This window comes from Arvicanthis niloticus, chromosome 2, assembly GCF_011762505.2.
Source record: "Arvicanthis niloticus isolate mArvNil1 chromosome 2, mArvNil1.pat.X, whole genome shotgun sequence".
Lineage (NCBI taxonomy): Eukaryota > Metazoa > Chordata > Mammalia > Rodentia > Muridae > Arvicanthis > Arvicanthis niloticus.
Window position 1 is genome coordinate 136,068,517 of NC_047659.1, and position 19,688 is coordinate 136,088,204.

The 19,688-nt window shown below is 44.3% G+C and overlaps 1 protein-coding gene across 4 annotated transcripts in view; it reads right to left on the reverse strand.

The window, feature by feature from the left end:
• Stau1 (staufen double-stranded RNA binding protein 1) overlaps positions 1–16,985 on the reverse strand; it is a 42,504-nt gene extending 25,519 nt beyond the window's left edge. Inside the window, exon 1 of one of the 4 annotated variants that reach the window (XM_034494832.2) lies at positions 16,714–16,985. The gene's annotated coding sequence lies outside the window, so the exon portion shown is untranslated. The remainder of the gene's footprint in view (positions 1–16,713) is intronic. The other 3 variants (XM_034494831.2, XM_034494829.2, XM_034494830.2) reach the window with 3 other exon arrangements.
• Positions 16,986–19,688: the final 2,703 nt, after the last annotated feature.

Below are 19,688 nucleotides of genomic sequence, written 5' to 3' on the forward strand. Positions count from 1 at the left end.
TTTTGATACAGGGTTTCTCTGCATAGCTCTGGCTGTCCTGAAACTTGCTCTGTAGACCAGGATGGCCTCCAATTCACAGCGGTCAGGCTACCCTCTGCTTCCTGAGCACTGGGAGAAAAGTCTTCACCACCACAGCAGACTCTTGTTTTGTTTTTTGAAACGAAGACTCACTGTACAGTCAAGGCTTGTCTTGTTGTAATAATCCTGCCTTCACTTCTTACATGCTAAGAATCACAGGCATGTGGTCCCAAGCTCAGATAAGCACTTAAAAATAATCAGCAGTGTCCATGTGCATGCGTGCGTGTGATTTGACTTCCAAGAATGGGTTCTCAGGCTGGTGGCCCAGTGGTTAGAAGCACTGACTGCTCTTCCAGAGGTCCTGAGTTCAATTCCCAGCAACCACATGATGGCTCACAACCATCTGTAATGGGACCCAATGCCCTCTTCTGGTGTAAATGAAGACAGCTACAGTGTACTCATATACATAAATAATTAAAAAAAAAAAAGAAAAGAATGGGTTCTCTTTTTCTATCATGGGATTCAGGGACTGAAATCAGGTCACCAGGCTTGCCCAGAAAGCACTTTTAACCATTGAGCCATCTTGCTTGCCCATGAGAAGACTTCTAATTAATTTTTCACTAATTAACATAATATAGTATCTGTTTTTGTATAACCAACATATCATTGCCCTTTGTAGACGTGATCTCAATTCTAAAGAAACATTTTGTTTATTTTATTTTTAATTATATGTGTGTCTATGTGTTTACATGTGGAGATGTACACCTGAGAACAGGTGATCACAAAAGTGGAAAAGGGCAGGCATCAGATCCCTAGAGTAGAACTGGGGGTGACAGTGAACTAGCAGTCTTTCGGGGAACTCAATTTAGGCCCTCTGGAAGCACAGGAAGCACTCTTAACCACTAAGCCACCTTTCTAGCCCAAGAACATTTGCTGAGACATTTTTTCCAGTTGCAATTCAGTTTTCTGAGAGTAAAACTCACCTCTCACTGTTGCTTTCCCCTCCCTTCCCAGGAAACAATCCATGGACTTCAACATAATACACACATCTGTAGCAAGAAAAGCCATGAGCACACATGTGTGTCAATGCATCCTATATAATAATTTCTAAAATGACTGCTTTAAGATCAATGTCAAGCCAGTGTTCCAGAGCAGTTCTGAATATTTCTGTACAATAGTAACTGTACAAGAAAGAAATATAACCAAACAACTGCAAAACATTCCACTATGTACTTGAGTGTGGTCCCCATCACATTTGCCCAGAATCGAAGGCATAAAGGAGTCTTCTGCACAGAAGTATAACTACTGAGTGGCCCAAACAAAAACAAACAAAAAAACGTCCTAAAGGCTAGAGCAGTGGCTCTCAACCCCCCCTAATGTTGTGACCCTTTAATACAGTTCCTCATATTGTGGTGACCCCCCCAACCACAAAATTATTTCACTGCTATTTTATAACTAATTTTGCTACTGTTAGGAATTGTAATGTAAAGAAATATCTGTTTTCGCATGGTCTTAAGCCACCCTGTGAAAGGGTCATTTGCCCCTCAAAGTGATCAAAACCCACATGTTGGAAACTGATAGCTAGAGATGACTCAGTAATTTAGAGCTCTCACAGAGGACCCAGGTTAGATTTTTAGCACCACATGGTATCTTACAACTATCCATAACTCCAGTTTCAGGAGATCTAATACTACTCTCTTCAGCCTCCATAGGGATCAGGTAAGCATGTGGTACACACATATACACGAAGGTAAAACACTCATACATATAAAATAAATGCATGTAAATAAAAACACACCTCCTAAACAAGAAATCATCATTTATTGTTCCCCTCAGAAAAACCATCACACCAAACAAAACTATTAAAAAAAAATTGAATTCCAAGGCCAGGCATGGTAGTACACACCCTTAATCCCAGCACTCAGGAGGATCTCTGTGAATTCTAGAACTGCCAAGACTACACAAAGGGACTCTATGTCTTTTTATTTATATTTAAAAAAAAAAAAAAAAAAAAAAAAAAAAAAAAGCTTACTTCCAATAGCCTACCTACCCATAAATCTCATTTTCTTTTCTATCCTAAAACCTTACCAGGCTCTTATTTCCCCTCCCCTACAACAGTTTTAAAACTAAATTCAACAGTCCTGGAAGGGGTTGTGTAAGCTGTCAAGGGAAGGAAGCAGCCAACAGTTCTATCCAGCTGCAAAGTCTAAGAGCTATAGTAATGACCAACGGATGGTGAGCTATCTCTACAAGTGTAACCGTGGCACTCATACCTTAAAGGTAATCAATAGATCTCCTGTGAGACGTAAAACAAAAACAAGATGAGAGAGATCGTGCCTGGTACTGGAAACTTTTAGCAAACTACTGGGGCTATTGAGTTCATGGATCTTTGATGAGAACCTACAACTGCCACTTTACTAGACCAGCATAATCCCTAACTGCATTCCAAACACGTATCCTCATACCCACAAGTAAGTGTGGATCCCAATCCTCACCAGAGAAACTGCTTTGCAACAGAGATCATAACAGAAAACCATAATTGATGAAAATGCACAACACAACTGTCATGGGGGATCCAACACAGCTGATACATCTCAACACAACTCCAACATCTGAGGCTCAGGGTACACCACAGGAGAAAAGGGGATATAATGATTTTAAGAGCCATAGAATCAGGAAGTCTGCTGTGAAAGCATGTCTCCTAAAAATGACAGGGAAGCCACACTCACAATGCCTAACAATATGGATTCCTAAAGAATACTGCCCAACAGACGCATTAACATGGAAGAGAAAAAAGTCATAGAGCACCCATAAACAAAGAACACGAGGAACTAACAATGCTGAGAGCAGAAGCAGTCTTCCCCAAGGATGAGCCTCCCTCACTGGCTATCAAACACTAAAAGGTCAGCCCTGAACAGGTATATCCGAAGGGTGGGTGGGTGTGTGTGTGTGTGTTCATGTATCAATATCAAAGAAAAAGAGGCCATGAATTTGAGTGAGTGGTGGGTGGACATGGGAGGGACTGGAGGAAGAAAAGGCAAGTGGGAAAATGATGTAATTATATCTTTAAAAAAAAAAAAAAAAAAGATTTATTTATTTTATACATATGAGTACACCACAATTGCTCTCTTCAGACACACCAGAAGAGGGCACCAGACCCCATTACAGACAGTTGTGAGCCACCATGTGGTTGCTGGGAATTGAACTCAGGACCTCTGGAAGAGCAGTCAGTGCTCTTAACCACTGAACCATCTCTCCAGTCCATAATTCTATCTTAATAAAAATAAATTCAAGTATTTTCATTTGTGCAGGTATAGGGGACACACGCATGTACATAAGCATGAATAGAGAAGACAAAGGACAACCTCAGATGTTGTTCTTCAAGTTCCATCTACCTGATAAGGAATGATAGGTCTCTCATTGGCTGAGATTCACCAAAAAGGCAAGGCTACTCAGTCAGGAAACCCCAGGGATCTATCTGTCTCTACCTCCAAGCACCAAGGCCAGCTTAGTGAGGGTAAAACTTCTTCCCTCATGCTACTCACTCTACTCAACTGAGCTCTCACCACAGCCCTGTTATTTTTATAAATAAAATACACTTTTATTGTGTGTATGTGTGAGAGAGAGCACATAAGTGCATGTGTTTGTGTGTATGAGAAAGAACACACACGGAGAGAGGGGGAGAAGGGGAAAGGGAGGGAGGGAGAGCGAGCGCGAGAACACACGTCAAGGTGTAACTATGGAGGTCAGAAGACAACTTGCAGGAGTAGGTTCTCTCCTTCCAGGATTCCCTATCAAATAAGCCTTCTCGTCAGACAGTAAGTATTTTTAAGTCTAAACTTTTAAAACCATAGGAACTCTCACGCCCACCAGAACACACAGCTAGTCGGAATGTTAGTGATTTCTGAAAACCAGGCTCCATAACATACTACCAAGGAACGGAGCTCCACATCAAAGCTCACCTGCTTTTAATTCAGAAAATGAATGCTACTGTGTGACCAGGCACCATTTAACTAGAAACCCTCTGCACTGACCATAGTCTTTATGTACAACAGCTTCTGAGCTCCACTTACTAGAGACCAGCCTTGCCCTCAGCAGCTCCCAGCAACGTCGAGTCAAGACAAGCTTCTGAGTGGGGTTTTCAACTCCACTCCCAACTCAAGCAAGTGTCCAATTCTTAGTTAGAATTAATGTCTCTGTGCCTCAGATTCCCCAAAGCACATTACAGGAAATTTAACAAAGCCTCAATTTCAGCAGTAAACAAGAAACATACTAAGGGAATCCTGAGGCCTGGTAGCATAATATTTCAGAAAGAAAAACCTTACCCAGACTCAGTTTAGAAATGTATCCACTGAGATTTGTATAAATTTCTTTATGCTTTAGTTTCCTTATTGCATACCCCTTCCCCTACACCCCTACATAGTCTGCTGTCAAAATAATTACTATCTCTCAAAGGAGGCAGCAAGGTGGCTCAGGAGGGTTAAGCTACTTGTCACACAAGGTAGTGACCTGAGTTCAATACTGAGGTCCCACAAGGTAGAAGAACCAGTTCCCACAAGTTGTCCTCTGACCTCCACATACATACTACAGCATACATATTCATATATACAACACAAAAGCACTAAATTAAATGAAAAACTACATCTTTATTTTAATTTATATTCCTTTATGTGCACCAGAAAATAGATGTCAGATTCCCTGGAATGGATGATTAAACAAACAAGCCCCTTCCCTCAGAGCCTCAGAGCTCTGGCCAGCAGTGCCTTTTTTTTTTTTTTAAAGCTCATCCAGGCAAACTACTAGCAAGCACACTTCAGAGTGCCCCTCTACAGCCCAGCCTGAACTCCTCAACACTGCCAGAGTTGTCTGAATGATCACAAGCTGTGGACCTGGGCTGGAATTCCAGCTCTACTCGCCCTAGCACAGGAGACAATGTAAAATGAGTTCTCTGAGTCTGGCACAAGTTGAACAAAGGCAACCTAAAAAAATCAAACAGCAAACACGTGGGTGAAGAGATGGCTCAAAGCACTGTCTACTTTGCAGAGGACCCAGGTTCCACTCCCATCACCCACAAGGCAGCTCACAACTGGCTGTAATTATAGTTCCAGGGGATCTGACGGCCTCTTCTATCCTCATCAGGTACAGCATGCATGTGATACACAAACATATATGCAGCCAAACATCCACACACACATAAACTTTTTATAACTTAAAAAGAAATCAAGCCAGATATAGTAGCAGAGGCAGGTGGATCTCTGAGTTTGAGGCCAGCCTGGTCTATAGAACAAATCCAGCACAGCCAGGGCTACACAAAGAAACCCTGTCTAAGAAAAACAAAAAAGCAAGCAAGCTACCAAAGCTCTTGTGACTAAGATGCTCATGATCAAATTATGGTTAGTGACACCTGCAGCACTTATGTCTGTATGCTTTATGAATATGGCTAGTTTGCCAAGATGGCTCAGAAAGTAAAAGTTCTTGCCAGCAAGCCTGGTTACCCTAGTTGGGCCCTTAGGACCTGATAGACAGACGAGAACTGACTCCTACTATCCTGACCTCCACACAAGCACCACCACATATCCACATAGCCCCTAAAAAAAGTTTTTTTAAAAAAAAGAAACTTAAAAGCCAAGGCAGTGCACTCTCCCCACAGTGTTTTCTTCATTACTGTCTAATTAAATCCAGAGAAATAAAGAAATTCAAGTTAGTCACTCAGGAGGCAAAGGCAGGTGGATCTCTGTAGGTTCCAGGTCAGCCTGGTCTGCAGAGCTAGTCCAGAACAGCCAAGGCTACATACACAGAGAAACCCTGTCTTTAAAAACAAAACAAACAATCAATCAATCAAAAAAGTCCAAGCTGCATAAAATAATCTCCCATTTCTCTACTGTTACAAAGAAAAGTCATTCTTCACAAGTCAGTGAGGAATGCATCAGCAGTTACAAGCAGACCTAGCATTATAAAGCTAGACTTTATGTGCCTTAAGGTGGACTCTTTGGGAATAGTGTTTTCTCTGGATCTAGGGGAGTGGGAGGTGGGAGACTCCTGCAGAATGAAAGGCAGTAATTTACTAGGGTACATCTGCTCTCCTGAATTGCTCAATTTGGGGACCCTAGAATCCATAGGCAGAAGTTTGTAAATGTGACATCAGCATGGCATCATGCAGTGCACCCTAGAAGCTACCATAGATACAACTGCCTTCAACCTCACAGGGACATGCACACGGCAATCGCTTCCTGACAAGAGAGTGGCACTGAAGGGACTGGCCTCATGCACCACCCAACCACATGGCCCGATTTTCAAACTTGTGAGCCACCTCCCTCAACTTATAGGCCCACCATCTGATTATAACTGTCTTTGCTATGTTTAATAAAAACAAAACCAGGACTACACAAAGAAACCCTGTCTCGAAAAAACCAAAAAAAAACAAAGGCAATTATACAGAAAAATTACTGAAAAGGCATTTCTACATATTAGTCTATAGGATATAAGATTAAATTAAAAAAAGAAAAAAGGAAAAAGTTGCAGTGACTATCAGCTAGAGTTCCTTGTCTTGCACTTGTGTGTTTTCTGCAGGTTTGGATTACTTCAGTCTGTCTTTAGACAGCTTTCATAGACAATAGAAAACTACTGTTCACTGACTAAATTCCACAAGTCAAGTTACAAGCTTGCTTCTTTTTCTTTTCTATCTTTACACCTCAAGTTCTTTCTCTAAATAGTAAAATACCAACAATTCTAATCTGAAAATAAAAAAATGTGCGTAGCAGGTTTTTCAGTCTGGGAGCTACAGAGACAGATGCTCAGTCAGTAAAGTGACTGTCATGCAAACATGAGGAGGACCTAGGTTCATCCTTAGAAACCATGTGAAAAGGCTGGGGAGGGGACTGCCTTGGGGGAAACCAGCAAGCCTGACAGACACACTGAGTTCAATACCCAGGACTCACATAGTAACTACCACAAGTTGTATTTTGACTTCCACATGTGTGCTGTGGCAGATATGCACACACAGGTACATACACACAATGCACACAATGTACACATACAAACACACACTTTTTAAAGAAAGCTCAGCACAGTAAGTAGACAGAGCCAGGTAGGTGCCTAGGGCTTGCTAGCCTATCAGCCTTATCAGTGAGCTTCAGAACAGTGATTCTGTCTTAAAAAAAAAATACAGTGGGGAAGGCAGATCAGAGTTTGAAGCCAGTCTGGTCTACACAGCAAATTCTAGGACAGCCAGGGATACGCAAAGACCTGTTTATAAACAAACAAACAAACATGGTTGGGCTTGGGGGCCAGAGAAATGGCTAAACTTGTCGTAAGGGGCATTAACCACCTGAAGGCCTGAGCTCAAGCCCTGAGACATACATGGAATAGAAAACTGATTCCCACAAGTCATCCTCTGACCTCTACATGCACACAGTACAGGTGCATTCAGGGACACACAAACACAAAAAGAATTTTGAAATAATAAGGATGAGGCTGGAGAGCTGGCTCAGGAGTTAAAAAGCACAGGCTGCTCTTCCAGAGGACCTGGATGAGTTTCCAGAACACACACACTGATAGCCAACTATAACTCTAATTGAAGGGCTCCAATGCCCTTTTTTGGCCTCCACAGGTACTAGGCATGTTCGTGGTGTATAGACATACATATAGGCACAACACTCATAACATAAAATAAGTAAAACTAGAACATATATAATAATAATAATAGAGCCCTTTGTTCTGGTTGCTCTGTATCTTGCTTTCATGAAACATAAGCTCTGTCTGAATCTGGGCAGTCTAAAACCTTCTATCTTTAATGGAGTCTGTGTGTGAAGCTATCATTACTATGCACACTTAAGTCCCAGGTAGACTTAACCTGGGTGTTGTGGCAGACCCTGCACTGGACTCTCAGATACTCCTAGACACTAAGCCAGCGATCACTTGACTGTGAATTCAGGGTCACATACTATAACCTCACAATAGACAATACTGATTTACATTTATTTTGTCTTAAAAATACTTAGTTTTAGGCCGGGCAGTGGTGGCGCACACCTTTAATCCCAGCACTTGGGAGGCAGAGGCAGGCGGATTTCTGAGTTCGAGGCCAGCCTGGTCTACAGAGTGAGTTCCAGGACAGCCCGGGCTACACAGAGAAACCCTGTCTCAAAAAAACAAAAAAAAAAAAAAATACTTAAGTTTTATCCAAAATATTCCAATAAAGTATTTCTAAGTAATGAATACATACATGTTTTTTTAAAAAAGAAAGAAAGAAAGAAAGAAAGAAAGAAAGAGAAAAGAAGAGAAGAGAAGAGAAGAGAAGGGAAAAAGAAAGGTAGATGGAGCCAAAGGTTGACCTCTGGTATCCGCAAGCACACATGCAAACATGCACACAGATTTTCAGTCAGAAGTGAATATCTGTAATTGCAATGTTCCAGAGATGTAAGGAAAAGGATCACTGATTCAAGGCCAGCCTGAGCTACACAGCAAATACAATATATGCTTGCTTACTTCGTTTTGAAGACACAGTCTCACTAGGTAGACTAGGCTGGCCACAAACTCACAGAGATTCACCTGCCTCTGCTTCCCAAGCATATGTCACCACATCCACCTCTTTTTGGAGAGATAGGGTCTTCCTCTCCCTGTGTATCCCAACCTCGCTTCAAACTCAAACCAATCCTCTTGCCTTAATGCTAAGGTTGGAGCCATATGCCACCACATCCAGCCACGCAGTATTTACTTAGTAATAAATCATCATAATAAACATTGCCGGGCTGGAGAGATGGCTCAGCGGTTAAGAGCACTCACTAACACTGACTGCTCTTCCAGAGGTCCTGAGTTCAATTCCCAGCAACCACATGGTGGCTCAAAACCATCTGTAATAGGATCTGATGCCCTCTTCTGGTATGTCTGAAGACAGCTACAGTGTACTCATATAAATAAAATAAATCTTAAAAAAAACAAAAAACAAAAAACATTGCCCTGGTTACTGAAAGAGACATATGGCAACAGAAAGCTCCCTGGCTGTGAGGACAGGTGACAATGCTAAGCAGGGAGAGGGCCATGTTACAACCTTCCTTCAAGAACACCAGACAACTCCTCAACTGTAATCTGTCACTATGAAGTTTGTTTAAAAAATATTTATTGACTATAGTCAAAAGTGTTGCTCAAAAACTTACTTTCAGCCAGGCATAGTGTCACACACCTTTAATTCTTAGAAGGCAAAGCAGGGAGATCTCTGAGTTCAAGAGTGAGTTCCAAGACAGCCAGGGCTACATAGTGAGACTGAGTCTCAAACAAACAACAAAACAAAAGGCAGGGGGTGGGGAGGTGCACACACCTTTAATCCCAGCACTTGGGAGGCAGAAGCAGGAGAATCTCTGAGTTTGAGGCCAACCTGGTCTACAAAGTGACTTGCCAGCGCTACATGGAAAAACCTTGTCTCAAAAAACAAACAAAATAACAAAGAAGCAAAAAACCAGAGACTTTCTTTTTTCCAATTAACTTTCTTTGGGAGGCTCTTAGGGGGAGATCTCCAATCCCAGTGAACTTTCTGAGGTCAATGTCTGCTGCTCTTTTTTTCTAATCTGTCCCTAAGAGCCTGGCTAATTTAGTAGTTCAGGGTTAAACTGCTTCCTGAATAATTTCTCTTACTTCCTTTGAATTTCTAATGGCCTGAACAAGCCTCTGGTTCTCCTTATAGCCATGTGTCCCACATGGCTGGTTCTAAGAGTCTGACCGGCCGTATCCACTGCCTTTGGCTGTGAGCTGCTACTGAGGTGGGATGACATTCAGGAGACTAGTGTGAAATCAAATGGAATGGCTGGCTATGTCTCATCCAACACAAGGGAATTAGAAAGGGGTCTATTCTGGGATAACTGCTCAAGTTATTAATTCCTTCCCTCAGGGGCAGGCCTTGTGATCTCCTCAGATCTTGTTTAATTTTTCCATGTTTTTTTTTTTTTTGGGGGGGGATAGTTGGAGGAAACAGGTTTCAAAGAGTGTAGATCAGTCTTATACTTGCTTTGTAGTCAAAACTAGCCTTGAAATCCTGGTCCTCCTGTCTCCACCTTCTAGGTACTGGGATTACAGGCTTGGTTTCTATGCTTGGCCTGAAATCCATGCTTTCCATAAGTCAAATTAACTAAAGTATAGGTTTCATGTTTTTGCAGAATTCCCTGTTAGAAATGGGATGCTATTTGCTCATGCTGTAATGTATAGAATCCTGGGCCCCTGTGTCAGAGGATAACATACTCAGTGAAGGCAGATTAAGCTTAGAGCCTACAATTCTCTGTTGCCCAATTTACCAACTCTACCCAGAGAGGTGCCATGACCCTTATCTTGATGACAGGCTACAAGTAGTCAGGGAGATAAGGCTCCTGTAGACTGCTGCAGAGAAAACCTTCACTGTCTGCAATGCTGAGCTCACCACTACTGTTAGAGATCTGTCTGCTGAGAGCTAAGGCACTAAATGAAGAAAAAGAATGCTGATTCTGCACGTACACTGTAGACCAGGCTAGCAGCCTAACTCAGAAATCCTTCTGCCTCTACCTCCTGAGTACTGGGATTAAAGGCATGCGACACCCTTGGTCTAGAGTTCAGTAACAGACAGCTTTCATTTCTTATATAAACATAACCTTTTGGATTCCTTTTCTGCATCAAATAACTCTACCCGATAATTATTTGGGGGCGAGAGAAGGTGGTTCAGTGTCTCTGTAGCCCTCACTGTACAACCAGGCTGGCCTGAAACTCAGAGATCTGCTTGCCTCTGACTCCTAAATGCTGGGATCAAAAGTATGTGCCACCAAGCTTTCTATCTTTGCTTTCCATATATAATCTTAACATATAAAGGAACACATGTGACAACACAGATACCATGGAGCTGCACAAGGTGACATCACTTTTAAATCAATCTTGTCACTACTGTGAGAATGAAAATATTCAAAAATAACTTAGGCTACTGGGCAGTAATTGTCTTTTACTCCCTTGAAAATAGTTCACAGTGGTTTTTAGTTCAGAGCACTGAGCTGTAGAGAAGACAGATATCCCAGCTGTCATCTGGATGCTCTGCTGAGCCCCATGGAACTGCTTCTACTCCTACCATCTCCTCTTCAGGTGAGAACAAAAGACTTGGTCAACATTACCCTAGTGAGAATGTTTAACAGACAATTCACTTTAAAAGTAGAGAGTTTTCAGTCAAAGGATAACTGAAAGTAAAAGTCAACAAAGCTCTTGCCTTTTAAAAAAGATCTGGGCTGGTCATGGCTGTACACAGCTTTAATCCCAGCCAGCAACTCAAGAGGCAGAAGCAGGTGGCTCACTAGGACTTGGAGGCTAGCATGATATACATGTTGGGTTCCAGGACAGCCAAAGCTACCAAGTGAGACCCTATCTCAAAAAGAAAAAAACTAAAAAATAAAGTAAAATCAACCTTGACAGCTGGTGATGTCACTTTTGGCTATTTTAGGCAAGGCCCTAGGACCACCTCAGCAAGCAGAAGAACTAAGTTAACAGTCCTTAGTGAACATCACCTGGTGCTGCAACAACTGCTAAATGCATCAAAAACTGGACTGACGATGGGAGACAGACAAGCATGCCAGTGCAAGTGGGCTCAGCAATATGGTAAAGGAGGTGGTACTTAAAGGGGCCAGGATGAAAATTCCAAAACTTTGGTATGTGTTTAAAACTTTGTAATAAAATGTTGGGAGAAAGTAACCATAGCAACTCACAGGTCTTCTCACGTTTGCCCTTTAGTTTGCAACATCTGTATCTTAGAGCAGAGTAAGCACTACAGCTGGGATCCTAGAAATATGTTTTTTTCTTTTGTTAAAAACAAAAAACACAGAAAATTCCACAAACACTTCATCCTTTACAGGCCTCATGTGAAACAAGTCACAAAAATCCTGTCAATAATCTGACATCTCTACAACTTCAGGCTAAAAGAACACTTTGCAAGCAACTCCAAAAGCTGTCATCTGAGGGGAGCAACAGTGAGTGTCACTTAAGATGGCCCATCTGCCGAGCGGTGGTGGCACACTCCTTTAATCCCAACAATTGGGAGGCAGAGGCAGGTGGATTTCTGAGTTCGAGGCCAGCCTGGTCTACAGAGTGAGTTACAGGACAGCCAGGGCTACACAGAGAAACCCTGTCTCGAAAAACCTTTAAAAAAAAAAAAAAAAAAAAAAAAAAGATGGCCCATTTGGAGGTCCTAACACCCCAGCTGGGAGGGACCGTGAGGAGAGCAGTCAGACTGTACAAGACAAAACTTAAAGTTTTGTTTTTCAAAAACCCACAGCCTGGGAACTGAGCAGGTCAACTCTGAAAACACTCTGTTCTCGAGTCTGGGTAAAGAACCTCGAGGAAAGGTGCCCACAGGTTCTTGCTGTCTGATCTGCCATGATTACAGCAGGAATAATGCTCTGCTCTGGCTTGGCCTTCAGACTAGGGACTCCGGGGACCCAAGAGTCAGATCCACGTTTGTATATAAATGAGCTTTCTGGATGCACCTTAAGAGAATCTCTATCTTGAAAAGAATACAAGTATTATAAAATGCTAAGTACTCCGAAGTTTTACTTTAAGCCTAATGGGGAAAGACCATTGTTCTTAAATGTTTTATTCCTTCTTAGACATAAATTCTGGGATTAAGGACAAGCTCCTAAATTAATGTAAAGAGACAGCCCCCTCCCATCACGAAGGCTGGAACAACTGAAACCACAGAACACTGGCACTGTACTGACCAAGCTCTGAGGGGAGAAAGAACAAAGTTATAGAGAAAATTGAGCAACAGCAGCAAACATTTACAACATACTTGTCAATCACATCTAAGAGACCTTTGCTTTTTTTTGGGGGGGGGGGGTATAGGCAGGGTTTCTCAGTGTAGCCCTGGCTGTCCTGGAACTCATTCTGTAGACCAGGCTAGCCTCAAACTCAGAAATCCACCTGCCCCTGCCTCCCAAGTGCCGGGATTAAAGGCGTGTGCCCCACTGCCCTGCGAGACCTTTGCTTTTAGACAAGGGAAATACCAGTCTCTAACCTGGAGTTGCATCCTGTCCACAGTGCTAAGGTTCTTAGCATTCAACCAATCTGTTTGTAAACCCTTCAGGCAGCAATTCAACCACACTTTGGGGAGTGGGGGGGCTGCAGTAGAGAGATTAAACCTGCAGCCTTGTTCATGTCTGACAAGTGCCCCGCCACTGAGCTAGTTTCTTTTACTCTGAGACAGGGTCTCTCTGGTCACAGCTGTGCAAGCAGCTGCCTCAGCTTCCCTAATGGCTAGGACTACAGCCTGGGGTTTTTTTTTTTTTAGAAGACAAGTTTTGTTTATTTTCCCTTTTTGTTCTGTTCTAGACAGAGTCATCTTGTTGTTAGCTTATATTTGTTTAAGGAAAATGAACTCTTCTTTCATACAGTACAACCTAACCACAGCTTTCCTTCCCTCCAATCCTAACTCCCCTCCACACCTTCTGTCACCTCCAGAACCTCCCTTCAGGAGACAGCAGGCCTCCAAGAGACAACAACCAAACAAAACAAAACAAGATAGAATAAAATAAGACAAACGCCCTCACAACGATGGACAAGACGATCCCACAGGAGGACAATGAGTCCCAAGAGCTGGCAAAAGTCAGAGACAAAACTTCTCCCACAGTCAGGAGGCTTATAAAAACAAGCTAACAGCTACAACACATCTGCAAAAAACCCAGTGCAAGACCACGTAGGCCCCATGCCGTGCCTGCAGCTTCTGTCTCTATGAGCCTACACCCACCCTGCTTAGTCCTCCATCCCCTCTGACTCCTACAATTTTCCTCCCACTTGCCCATGGGCTTCCCTGAGAAAGCAGATGAAGACCTCAAATTTAGACTGTCTCTGTCTCCCTCTTTCTCTGTGTCTGTCTGTCTGTGTCTCTGTCTCTGTGTGTGTGTGTGTGTGTGTGTGTCTGTCTGTGTCTCTGTCTGTGTGTGTCTGTCTGTGTCTGTCTGTCTGTGTCTGTCTGTCTCTGTCTCTCTGTCTCTGTCTCTCTGTCTCTCTCTGTGTCTCTCTCTCTCTCTCTCTCTCTCTCTCTGTGTGTGTGTGTGTGTGTGTGTGTGTGTGTGTGTGTGTATAATGTCTGGCTGTGTGTCTTTGAACAGTCCCTAAACAAACAATCCTGCAAACCATGCCAAGCATATCCTTTGCCATGTCACAAATTATGATAGACCCAGCACAGTGATATTTTAAGGCTGTGCTAGAGAACCTGGAGTTCTTTTTTAAGTATTAAAGTTGAATGCTATAGAGGGCACTGTGTATTTGCTCACCTAGCTTTGACAATTATTAACTCATAGCTGAGGTTGGTCTTGTCGGCCTCGTTTCTTCTTGAACTCCCTCCTTTAAGCTAGCTTGTTTTGAAACAAATCCTAAATCTATCATTATCTTAGTCATTTTAACTAGATCACCTCAGGCTGATGTTATACTGTTAATAAAATAAAATTTATTAGTATACTGGAACTGACAGCTCTCTCTCTCTCTCTTTTTTTTCTTTTGGGGTCTGGCTTCTTGGCTGACATGTGACTAACATGCAGCAGCAGGAAAACAGCTGCAGAGGTTGTGGACTCCCCTCCTCTAGGGGACTCCCACTTTTCAGCCTTACCCCTGAAGGACTGAACCAACAGTTCCTGAACTATTGATGACTAATTAAAAAACAGGCAAATGTTGCACGCCTTTGATCCTAGCACTCTGGAGGCAGAGGCAGGCCGATCTCTGTTCAAGACCAGCCTGGTCTACAGAGCAAGTTTCACTCAACAATTTATGCTAGAAACGTATTTCCTGATTGTTACAAAAATATTAGGAAGATGTGAAAAACACAGACACTGCCTTGCAATACTGAGATAGGTGCGATCTACTAAACAAACTGACTGCCTGAAGCAATCTGCCGATAGGCTGAAGAGATGGGTAGCTGAGGAAAGCTGCAATGCTTAGAGACTGTTCCAGGAAACAGGTAAAGAGTCGACAAGGAAGACAAGACACCAGAGGCTAACCTCCCACCTCCACTCAGAAAACATGAGCGGTGTTATTCTTCTAAATCTGCTCCTGTACGAGCTGCATATCTTTAAGGAAGGTGGTGCCTATGACACTAAGCACACATTTAAAAAAAAAAAATGAGGTTTTGAGATGGCTCAGTCTGTCAAGTGCTTTCAGGAAGGAGTCTAGGAACCTACTGAATCTCCCAAGTTGTCCTCTGACTTCCACAACAGCTGCTGGTATAACGCTCAAAAATAAAAACAAAAGTACTTAATTTTACTAAAGAAAATAGAGAAAGGCTGAGTCAGAATAAAGACAGTCTCCTAAAAGTTCACCAGAATGGCCAAGACTTCTCCCTCACGTTCCCCAAATGTATTTTTAGTTTTTACTTCAACAAGTAGTGATGTAACTTACATTTGGTAAGCACAGATCCCTGAAAGGCCAAAATCCTAGTTTAAATCTCTCTCAACACTACCAATTCTCAAGAATTATACAGCTACCCAGCCTAATCTACAGAGCAAGTTCCAGGACAGCCGGAGCTGCACAGTGAAACCACATCTTGAAAAAAAAACAAATAAACAAACAAACAAACAAACAGAATTACAGCTACAAACAGTTGAAAACAGTGACCTTAAAAAAGGCACACAATACAATGGGCAAAACGCAAAACGGAATAAAATAAAGCTTCACACCAGCAATACTGCCACAAGGAGGGAGGTGTGGTCAGAGTTTAAGGGAAACTAATGGATAACTAGGGCCCCGGGAGTGAAATCGAAGCTCAGCTAAAGAAAGCGAAGAGCGGCAGCGGGTGGGCTAGGCGGACCAGTAAAGCACGGTTTTTGCATCTTTGCATACTCCACTTCCAGAGCCTGACACACAAGAGGGCTCCAGAAAGGTCTGCTGAACCCAATGGGAGCTTATGCCAACAACTTTCTCATAAAAAGTAGTGACAATAAGATTCCGGCTGGTGGCACAGAAACATGGGACAGGTTGCAGATCCTAGGGGAGCCGGTGAAATCCCCGTAGCTGGTTCTACAGAAAGGATGGCTTTACATCCATACCCTGTCCGCTACAGTGTCCCCATTAAGCGCGCGCCCCTCTCTGGTGCCAAACAAGCACAATGCCCAGGCACTGGCAGTGGGCACGCGGGATTTTTCTGCCTCGGAGGAAACCCTGATGGAAAGGTAGGTCAACTTCTGTCCAGTCTGCACCCTAAATTATACCTTCATATCACGTTAATAAATTACGCGTCTTATTGGGACACGATGTGGGTCTGGCACACTGATAAGCGCTTTACACGCCCCATTTTACTGCAACTTCACAGCCTCAAGAGGCAGGAACGGGGATGGGACAGGAATAATACTCTTCCCCCTCCTTTCTCCCCCTCACAACAGAGACACAAAGAGTATGAAGTGACTTGCGAAGGGGGCAGAGCCGAAAATTAGCACCTTATCCCGCGGCTCGGCAGTGACCGCAAAACTGCACAGCGCCGAAACCTGGGAGCCTCCGGACCGACCCAGCCCCTGCCCGCGCCCCCCGCGTTAACTCCGGCACAGGGCCCACGAGCGGCGCGGAGGGCCCGCCTCCTCCGGGAAGGCCCCGCGGGCGGAGACGGGCCTGGGCCGCAGCTCGCGCGCCAGCGAGGCCTAGCCCACCCGCCGCCCACCTCCCGCTGACGCCGTGCCTGCGTGGGTCCTTCCGCGGCCCGACCCGGCCCGGCCGCTTTACCTGGCTGCTTCCCCAGAGCTCGTCCCGGGGCCGGCGGTCTTGGGCGGCGGCGAGGAGGGGAAGAAGCAAGAGAAGAGGGCGAGGAAAAAGGGACCGGGGGAGGGAAGAGGCGGAGTGGCCGCGGAGAAGGCGGGCGCCGCCGGGCCGGGGGTCAGAAGAAGGGGGAGCGCACACAGACGCGACGACAGCCAGCGCAAACGCTGAAGAGCCGCTCGGCGCCCGCAGCCCGGCAGGAAGTGACGGGGGAGGGGCCGCGCCCGCCCCCGGCCCCCGCCCGCCTCCATGCCGGCCCCACCCCCCACACCGCGGCAGGAACCACAAGTCCCAGCGGGCGCCGCGTCCAGCATGCGCTCTCTAGGCACGCAAGAGCAATAGGGGCCGGGCACGGCTGCGTTGGGTCCGAGGCATGCTGGGAGTTGTAGTTTCCCAGGAGCAGGCCTAACTTCCTTTCTTTTCCCGGCTTTAGGTTACCTTCCTACAGTCACTCCTTCTTCCCTATGCTAACATCTGTCAACCTGCTACTGTGTGCAAGGTCAGAAGCTGAGAATACAGTGAGGCTGTACAAGTCCCTGCCCTCACAGCGTTTACATGCTACTGGGGAAATCACAGTAAATGAAGTCTGAGCCTAAAACAGACAAGCACAAGCGCCTTCTGGTTGCTTTCACGCAGCTCTAAACTGAGTGTGTTTCTGTGGACAAGAGGCTGGTGTGGGTTTGTTTAGTGTGGTCCTGGGGATTGAAGCAAACTTCTACCACTGAGCTCTATCTCCACTCGTCCTGTAGCTTTTTTATTCTCCCTCTTGGGTTTTCTTGCCTTAGTGTTTTTCTTAATTTTTCTTTCTTGGGAGGGGGGACGTCGCAGGGGGTGGAGGGTCGTAGGTATGAGCCCCTGAGCTCAGGTGTCCACGGAGTCCAGTGCTATCACTTCCTGCCTGGTGCAGGAGTTACCGGCAGTTGTAAGATAGGTCCTCTTCGAGAGTGCTAAGTACTCTTAACTGATTAGCCATCCCTCCAGCCCTGTAGCAGCCTGTATGGGAGGCAGGGAGACAGGTCTTTAGAAATAGAAAGATGAGATCCTTGTCAGAGGTTATGAGAACACTGGCATCCTCTGCAGTTTAAGTAATGCCTGCGGTCAAAGCACCTAGGTAGACGTCATAGCTAGATACCCAAGACTTTGGGTTCCATCCCTACCCCAAAAGTACAAAACAAACAAACAAAAAACCTTAGCTAGGTGGTGGACAGACTTTTTAATCTCTGCCCTTGGAGAGGCAGAGAGAGAGAGGCAGATCTCTCAAGTTCCTGGACAGCCAGGGCTACAGACAGAAAGCCTGTCTGGGAAAACAAGAAGAAAAACAAAACAAAACAAACAAAAAAAAAAAAAATATGCCTAACAGCCCAGCCTCCTTGCCAAGGCACTGTGACTGACGTTGCATGAATTCATGATGCTGTCAGACCCTCCTCTGACTTGTCCAGACCTTGGGGGACTCTTATCTGAATCAGGTCTCCTTAGTTTGCTTCTTGTATAATTCAGTGACACTGAGTTCCAGTACCAAAACCAGCCCATCCTTCCAGTTCCCAACCAACGCAGTGCTAAGTAAGCAACACACAGATATATACAGTGCAGGGCAGTGAAGATGCCCACTAGGTAAAATGTGCATATTTACACACAAAATAATAAATTTTGATGGGTTTTTGGTTTGGGGGATTTTTTTGTTTTTGTTTTTGTTTTTGTTTGGGGGGGGGGGGGTGGTTTGGTTTGGTTTGAAACCAGGTCTTATTATTTAGTTCTGGCTGGCCTCAAATTCAGAGACATCAGAATACCTCTGCCTCCTGGGTGCTGGAATTAAAGGTATGTGCCACCACAGCCAGCTTAAAATAATTAACTCCCCCCACCCATTTCACTGTGTAGCCCTGGCTCTCCTGGAACTCCCTCTGTACACCACTGCTGGCTTCAGACTCACAGACATCCTCACACCTCTGCCTCCAGAGTGCATGTGCTACCATCCCCCAGCATAATTTTTATTCTTTATTTTTGGTTTGTTTGCACAAAGTTTTACTATGCCGCCCAAGCTGGCCTGTTTCTCTAAGGGCAATGGTTCTCAACCTTCCTAATGCTGTGATCCTTTAACACAGTTCCTTATGTTGTGGTGACCCCACCCCAACCATAAGATTATTTTTGTGGTTACTTCATAACTGTGATTTTGCTACTGTTGTGAATGGTAATGTAAATATCTGATATGCAGAATAGCCATATCCCACCCCTGTGAAAGGGTTCTTCGGCCCCAAAGGGGCTAAGATCCACAAGTTAAGAACTAGATGATCCTCCTGCCTCCATCTCTCAATCGCTAGGATTATAGGTGTGTACCACTATGCCTAATATCCAAATTATTTTTTTACATAAAAACAAACCCAGTCCGGGCATGGCAGCACATACCTTTAATCCCAGCACTGGAGAGGCAGAGGAGGGCAGATCTCTGAGTTCAAAGTCAGCCTGGTTTCAGGCTCACCCAGGACTACACAGTGAGAACCAGCCACAAAATTAAAAAAAAAAAAAAAAAAAAAAAAAAAGTTTGTGGACCTTGGAAAAAAACTGAAAACTGGTAGTCTCTATATACAGAAGAAAACAAACTCACTAGAAAGCACTGTACTGCCAGGGAAATATTAGTGATCCCCAAAAAACAGACAGGAGCCAATCCATACAATCACAATAGAGCTTTTTTATGTTATTTATCTAGCTCAGGCCCTTCGAGCGCACCAGCATCATGCAGGATGGTTGGGTGATGAGTCCTGAATATCTACTGGAGCAAGACTTTATAATAAGCAACAAGAGAAGTGAGGGTCGGTGTGTGGGGTGGGGAATGGGGGTGTGTGAATGTGCAAGCATCTGATTGGAGCACTACTGTGGCCTTTAACACAATTGGCTGGTGCTGGGAGTCATATCATAAACTTAACTTCTGGCTCCCCTCTGCATTGGTG